Source organism: Antechinus flavipes, chromosome 2, assembly GCF_016432865.1.
Source record: "Antechinus flavipes isolate AdamAnt ecotype Samford, QLD, Australia chromosome 2, AdamAnt_v2, whole genome shotgun sequence".
NCBI classification, from domain to species: domain Eukaryota; kingdom Metazoa; phylum Chordata; class Mammalia; order Dasyuromorphia; family Dasyuridae; genus Antechinus; species Antechinus flavipes.
In genome coordinates this window covers 30,999,039-31,007,479 of record NC_067399.1, presented here as the reverse complement: position 1 = coordinate 31,007,479, position 8,441 = coordinate 30,999,039, and the positions used below count along the sequence as shown (strand labels likewise).

The 8,441-nt window shown below is 39.0% G+C and overlaps 1 pseudogene; it reads left to right on the top strand.

Moving 5' to 3' along the window:
- Positions 1 to 1,634: 1,634 nt before the first annotated feature.
- On the top strand, positions 1,635 to 3,823 carry LOC127546330 (protein CASC3-like; annotated as a pseudogene).
- The last annotated feature ends 4,618 nt before the right edge of the window (positions 3,824 to 8,441 follow it).

Genomic DNA, 8,441 nt, shown 5'->3' with positions numbered 1-8,441 from the left:
GGAGTCATAAAGAGTAGGATGTGATTAAATGCCCAAACAACAAAATATGTTAAAAAGCACAGATCCTAGGGTCACTTCAGGAGAGAGTTGCTTCCCAAATAAAACAAATCTCTCCTTCAAACAATTAGAGGGGAGGTCTAGTCATACATGTTAAAGAGAGATAAGTTGATAGATAAGCAATAGATCAATAGACTTAAATGTTAATAATAGATAAATAATTGGTGTTGAAAGATAGCTAGATAACTAGATGGACTTAGATATTAGATAATGGATAGATGATAGATAAATGGGCCGATAGGTGAACATAATCGTACAGTAGACAGACAGACAGATCGATGAGAGATTGGTAAATGTAAACAGATGGAGAGATTGGTAAAATCAAGTCAACAATTATTCATTAAGTACTTATTATGTTCTAGGCACATACTAAATACTGAGGATACAAGGAAAAGAAAACAATTGCACTTCCTGTTCTTAAGGAGCTTACATTCTCATAGTGGAGCAGATAAGGCAACCTGAAGACATTAGTAGTAGGTGGGAAAAATTCCTTGTAAGCAGGTGGGATTTGAGTTGTGTCTTGAAGGTAGTTAGGAAAATAAAGAATCTGACGTGGGGTGAGAATGGGCAGAGCATTCTAGACATGGAAGATGACCAGTCCAGAGACATGGGAACAAGAGAAGGAGCATTATCTTTGAGTGCTGAATTTTAAGGAAGCTAAAGTCACTGGAATATAGAGTTCTTGAAAAAGATAAGTTATCAGAGGAACAGAAGGGGTCAAGTTTTGAAAGGTTTTAAATGCCAGAGACTTTGTATTTGATCTTGGAGGTGATAGCTACTGGGATACATTAAATAGGAAGATTGTATGATTAGAACACATTTTTAAGAAAAATAACCTCATTAACTTAGTGGATTATAGTTGAGAGAAACCAGGTAGGAAATCAGGGGGACTGATTAGAAGGATATGGCAATATTCCAAGAGATGTGATAATGAGGATTTAAACCAGGGTTATGGCTTTTGAATGAAGAGAAGAGGCCATATAAGATAAAGGTGATGGAAAAGATTTATCAAAGATTGAATACATGGGGGAAATGAGGAAGATGAGTAAAAGATATGATTGAAGTAGCAAGGCTTCATGATTGGAAGAATAATAAGGAAATTCAATAGAAGGGAGAGCTTTTGTCTTGGATATATTTGAGATAACTAAGAGGCAACTGGTGATGTGGAACCAGAGTCTAGGGTTGGGCTTATAGAGCTGAGAATTATCTGCCTGGAGATGATAGTTAGCCTATGGCACCGAGTAAGAGAGTATCAAGGGACATAAGAAGAAATAGCAGGAACCTTGTTATTTAGTTAAAATGATATGGATAAAGACCCTGAAAAGTGGAATGAGAAAGAATAGTCAGGCATGTAGGAGGAGAACCAGGAGTAAGGAAAGTCACAAAAGCCTATTAAGGAGAGGATATTCAGGAGGAAAGGGAGTGTCAAATTCTGCAGAAGTCAAGAAGGATCAGGATTAGGGAAAAGGCCATTCATTTAATAATTTAGAAGCCAGCAGACAGGTTGATGGGGGGAATCAGGTAACTTGTGATTGAGCAAGGGAACATGGAAGCCAGGAGAGATGATTCTCTACAAGATGGCAGACCAACTAGGACAGTGTGCTTTGCAGAACATGAAAGACAAGGAGTCTGGAGCCTTGCATTCAGATAGTGCCCATTCCAGAGTGGGCCAGAGTGGCAGAGGCAGTGGGCCCAGTGGAATATCCTTGACCTCAGTGTGCCATGGCACAACCAGAGGCCTCCATTCATGGTGAATGGAAGGAGACAGTCTCAGGAGTCTCAAAGAGTCAGTGTGAAAGCGAAGACTGCATAGTAGTGAAGATGTTCACACAGATTATGAAAGTGCAGAGGATTCAGAAAGAAAGGAAGAATACAGTGAAGAGGAACGTTCCAAGGTAGAGCTGAAATCAGAAGCTAAATATACTATAGAATTCCTAAAGCCAGGAGACTTTGAGATCACTGACAGATTGATAGAACAACAGCACTATAAGATCAGAGAACCTCAGGATTACTGCCATATTTCCCCCAGAATCTATATCTTATCACTAATGATGCTGCTAATTCTTTGGCAAAAGAAGAGAAGAGAGAAGAAAAGGCTGACCCAAAAGGAGCTGTGACTGACGAGAGGCAAAATGGAGATGGGCAAGAAAGCACAGAACCTGTAGAAAAAAGGTAAAAGAGTCCTCAAAGGTCTCAAAGTATTTAGATGATGATGAAGATTGGAAAAACCCTGCCTACATTCCCAGGAAAGGGCTCTTCTTTGAACATGACCTCCAAGGCCAAACCCAAGAAGAAGCTGGACTCAAAGGATGTCAGCAGAAGCTGTGGAAGGGTGACGCTGGTGGGAACATGACAAGGTCAGAAAGGATGAACAAGCACCCAAGGTTCGGCTGATACTTATTGCCCTTAATAGTTATGATATTTGAATAACTCACAACCCTGATGATATCGAACCAGGAGCATCTGTAAACCCAGGTTTGGAAGCTCTCAATAGAGAGAACCTTGCTGGGGCAATGACCTCCCAAACAAGGTTCCTCATCACCAGAACTCTGACAGACCCTCCTTGTGGCCAAGCACATTCATCAATAGTAATGCTGCTGATGCAGGCAGAATGCCTATATCTAGATGTTCCTAGTTGGGGGCTACAAGGAAACAAGGATTGAATTTAGGCTCACTTAATGGTGGGCCACATAGTATTTATTCATTCTCACAACTGTCAAACATGAAAATGATTATTGTTCTTGACATCTGGAGTACAACAAGGATGGGGATCTGTCCCCTGAAACGGAGTCTCCCAATGTGCTTGGCAGCCTTAAAAAAGAGGAAGCAGCTTCAGAGCCCTGTCTCCTGCCCCTGAAACCCACCAAACCCATCCCAAACAGACCAGCTGAAATGAAGTCCTATTGGCATGCAAGGAAATCTAGAAACAAAGTTGGAGGTGCAAGCAAGTTGGCAGAGGAAGCGCCCTTCTGTGGAGAGGTTGGCCCCTGCACCTTCACCCTTTGCAACCATCCCATCAATACCCTCAAAGACTGTGAAATGGGAAGCCCCAATAGATTCCAATACAGGAGAACTTGAGCAAGACATGACCCAACTGAATCTGGCAGAACAAAACTGAAGTCCAGGGCAGCCTCAATTCCTACAAGCAAAGAAGTTTCTAGGCATTCCCATTCACATGCATCTGGGAGCAGCCCCTCCATCTCAGTTTAACAGTATGGAAGAAATGAGCATTCAGAGTAGTCCAGCCAAACCATATCCATCCCAGCATCACAGACCTGTCCCTGAACCACTGGCCTCGTCTGAACATATTAGTATCATAGAAGGGCACTACTGTGACCTATTGAAGTTCCAGGGGCCAGTCACCATAGTGAAAGCTCTACCCTGATGCCTTCTTAAGGCTTGATTGTACAACTAGAAATATACCTCTCCCCATCCAGGTTTACATCCCTATCAGATGCCAGCATCTCTGTCTAATCTTAGTCTGTGCTGCCCATTAGTGTCCATGTCCCCAGGACAGCCAGCACCCCAGCAGCTGCTTGCCCTTACCTACTTCTCTGCTCCAGGTGTCATGGACTTTGGCAGTCCCAAGTATCTTTGGGAACTGCCTTCTCTCCCACCTCCTCGCCTGTACCTGTTTGGAGGAGTATCCTATTATAACTCAATCCAGCCACAGGTGCTGCTGAAACCATCTCCACCCAGGCCGACATCCCAGCCAGTTAAGCCTCCACTACCTGAGTTTGTAAGCAGGGATTCCAGATATTTTTAAGTTTTTAAATGCTTTGAATCTAACACCACATTTAAAAAAAAAAAGCAGAAATGAGAACTTTGAAGATGAAAGATGCATCAGACCACTTGCTGCTGAGAGTGCTCTGATGATATTGTGGCCCTTATCAGCAAGCAGACTTGTTAAACACCCAGAATGAAAAGCGGCCTTATCTCTTCTTGGGAATAGACTTTGATGGGAAAATAAGGATACCTTTCTCCTCTAGAAGGAGTGGCTGTCTATTCTCAGGGCAGGGAAGGCCCTAGACAGCCAGCCAGCTCATGTACCCTTGTCTCTAGATCTAGAAGCTAATGTTTAGAAGCTGCTGATCTTCCCTTCCTTCCATCCTGTCCTGGGATAGAAATATCCTTCCCTCTCATGGTGGAATTTTCTTATCCATTACTTGTTAAGATATTGAATGAAAAAAACTTTTGCTTGATGTTTAATATTCTTCCTTTTTCCTTAAAAAGTGAAATGATTTGGGCAGCTAGTTGGTATAGTGGATAGAGCACCAGCCTTGGAGTCAAGGAGAGCCTGAATTCAAATCTGACTTCGGACACTTAACACTTCCTGGCTGTGTGATCCTGGGCAAATCACTTAACCCCAATTGCCTCAGCATAAATTAAAAAAAATGAAATGAATTAATTTTACTCAGTCTACAAACTCCTCTAAATTCGCTTTAGATTACCCATCATGTTCCTCCCAGATAAACATGAAGGTCCCACCCAGCTTGTTGAGGTTGAGAAGGAGACCTCAAGAGGTTGGGGTCACAGACTTACATGAGGTGCCTCAAAAGAATTTGCAGGCTTGAACCCATCTCCAAGTTAAGGAGCAAAGTTTATTTTAATTATAATGCCAATTGAAGTGGGGTAAGTTCCAAAAGGTTTTAGTAAAGAACCAGGAGCAAGAAAATAAATCTATAGGAAAAGAATAAATCTAGTGCTTCATATCACTGATATGCTAAATTTAATATGCCCCTCAATATTGAATTTTATGGTTTAGAGGTGGAAATGGAAGAGAATCCCCACCATTTGTCTCAGAAACTCTGTTATTACAGATCAACAGATTGATATCTGACAACCAGCATTATCTGTTGAACTATCCCACTGTCAAGACCTGATTCCCTCAGGGCTACTGCCACATTTTCCCCTAAAAACTGTATCTCATCAAGCTCTTTCCCCATCCATTGTCCTCATAAGAACTGAGCTTTCTTGGTTTTGTGTTTTCTCTTCTTGTTCTTCTTTTTGTATTTTATTTTTTAATTCTAACTCTTCCATAAACCCATGAACACATAACTCTCAGCAGAGTATAGCATTGAGAAAGACCCAGAGTCAATAGAAGTGATCCATTTTCAGGTTTTAGGGATTTGAATCCCACTACATGCTGTGTTGGGTTTTAGATTAGATAGGTTCAATTTCTCTACTTTTCAAGAGAGGCAATAGATCAGGTGCTCTTGTAAGTGGGGAGGATAGAGTAATGGTATCCTCCCCCTTCTCCTCCTATAACCATCCTCTGAGCTATTTCTTCATAGTGCCTAGGGCAAGCAATGCCATGATGTGGGAAGAATTGGAAGAGCTTCAGCCTTTCTCCTACCTCCATTTGCTATAGACCAATTCTTCCTGAGAGTTACATTCTCAAATAGCTGTTCTACTTGACCCTGAAACCTGTATGCAATGCTCCTAGAATATTTTACTTAATTCTTTTCCATACTTTGATAGCCTCCATAGTAATTTTAAAAAGAGTGGTATAGCAGCCAGGCTTAAGGCCAAAAGGTAATCAGGTGCTTCTTGGGCTCAGGGCACCTTAACACCATAGCTTCTCCAGAAGATTTCATCACTGTACTTGCCAGGACTCACTTGGCTGCTATCCTCAATGTACCACAAAAACTCAACTATGGTGGTCATTACATCTCAGTACAGTCACTGTTTATCTTGCCTGTTCAGCTGGATTGGTCATTGCTGGTCATCTGGGCCATGGGCTCAATCAAAATGTATGCATGTGTAGGAGTTTGAGGGTGGGGTGGGATTCAGACATTTTCTTCCTACTTGATGTAGTTAAGAAAAATCCTTATTAGAAGCTAAATAATGACTGTATCTTTTACAGTTGTCTTCTTGAATCTTATAACATCGTGATGGTTATATTTATTGAACCATGTATTGTTCTCTGGATTTTCTTTTTTTCTTTTTTTACTTTTTTTTTTTTGTTCTGAAAAGCATTTATTTGTGATTCACATTGTGAAATCCTGATGATGATCTTTAGATGGGAAATCTGAAAAAAATAATTTAGAAACCACTGGTACCTTTAGAGAAAGGAAATTTCAGTTGAATGGTGGAGTTAGAAATCAGATTTTTCTCTGTGTAATGCTAGGGATATAAATGCAAGCAAGCAAGACAATTCATACTCTCAAAGATCTTCCATTCCTGTTAAAATAGAAGGCATCATAAAATGGAGACTTAGAAAGTGTGTTGTATATTGTATATATTGTGTGTATTGTGAGAAGATGTAAAAGAGAGTTGGGAGTGAGAAAAAATTTGGTTTGGCCCCTTTTGAAATAGGGGGTGGACAGTTACTAGTTATGAGACCAAGGTTTCTGGTTAGAAAGCTCTCCAGCTTGAGAAAGTTGTTGGCAATGAGGAGGAACATTAGGACATAGAATTGGGATAGAATACTATTCTATGGATCTAACAATTCAACTATATCCAAATCAACTTAAGTGTACTATTATCTATCACTTCTTTTCTACAATATAATTGTTAAAATCTCAGTAAACTTTATTTTTGCTATTTGCCATGATTTGTCAGTTTTAGTAAGTTTTTTTTTTTTAACAAAAGAAATGAGTTTAGTCTGACTTATCTGGTTCCTAATGAAACCATGCTAGACTTCTGCAATCACTGTTTCCTTGTGAAGATATTCACTATCTATAGTAATATTTTCCAGAATTTGACCAATAATCAAAGTCAAGCTCAATGTCCTATAGTCTGCACATTACATTATCTTCATTTTTTGAAAATCTAGGTTCCATCTGTCATTCTACATTCTGCTATAGTCCTCCCACTATCCACGGTATTTCCAAGGTTCTGCCTATTTCACATGTTTTCCACTTTTTCAATATCTTTTCTAAAATGTGGTGTCAAGAACTGAACACAATAATTTAAATATAATCATATTGGGGTATAATAACAGTCAGATGATCCCCTGAATAACCTTAGATATTATGCTTCTCTAAATGAAGTCTAATTTAGTGTTAATTTTCTTGGCTATCTTAACAGATTTTTTTTACTCATATTGATCTTATATTCCATTTCAACTCTCAGAATTTTCAATCAATCAAAAAGAACTGACCCATAAGAAAAGTTCTAGCCACTGTGATAAGAACCGGAAATGCCAATTCCTTTTTTTTTTTTTTTGGTTTTTATTTATTTTAAACTTTTTTATTTTCAAAACATATGCCTAGATAGTTTTCAACATTCACCTCTGCAAAATTTTGTGTTCCAAATTTTTCCCTCCCTTCCCTCCATCCCCTCTCCTAGACAGAAACCAATCCAATATACGTTAAATATAGTGCAGTTTTTCTATAAGTATTTCCAATTATCATGCTGCACAAGAAAAATCAAATAAAAAAGTAAAAAATGATAAAGAAAACAAAATGCAAGCAAACAAACAAAAAGTGAAGATACTATGTTGTGATCATTCAGTCCCCATGTTCCTTTCTCTGGGTACTGATGACTCTCAATTACAAGACTATTAGAATGGAGATGCCATTACTTTAAAGAAATCTTCTTTGTTTTCAAGGTGATTATATTATAAAAGGGAAGGAAAAAAAGCAACTCCAAATAAAAAAAAATGCAAAGCAATTTTAGTAGGGGCTGGTTCAGATGTTAATACCTGGAGAGAACAGGAAATGTGTAACACAGGAAATGTTTTGAAGAAAACTTGAGATTCTAAGAAGCTAAGGTGAGTAGGGGCCCATTTTCAGTCCAGAGGAAGACATACAATTGCATATGGGAAACTGCAAGATTAGTTTGGGTAAATTTGTTAGTGTGTAAAGGAGAAGAAAAGAGTATTGGCCTAGAGGAAATAAGGAAATACTGGATTTTTAATGAATGGGAGAATGGCATGGTGGAAATCATATAGATGATGTAATATGTCTAGCCAGAACTTCTTCATATACTCATGAGGTTGTCAATTTAGAAAAGGAACTAGAATTGTGAAGAACAGAACTAGGAGAAAACAACTTAAAAATATGAAGAAGGTCAAATTAGTCCATATATAGGGACATTGAGTTTTCCAATAATTTAATACAGACTGTCTGACAATGACTGGGTGGCAGCTGCAAAAGAAAGTTGCTTCTACATTCATGATTCATTCATGATCCATCCATGGCCAAAGATTGGTAGATTATTTGTTTGGCATGTTGTGGAAGAGACTCTTATTTGGGAATAAATTGGCCTCCATTTTCTCTGGGATCTCTTTCATCAGTTTCCTTCAATAATTCAGTGAGTTTGCTCTTTCAGATCTTGTGTCCTTTCTTTGCTGCTTTAGTTATGTTACTTGGGACCTTGGGTCTTCTAATTGATGATTTCCATGAGTTCTACATCTTATCAAAGAAAACAGAAATCAT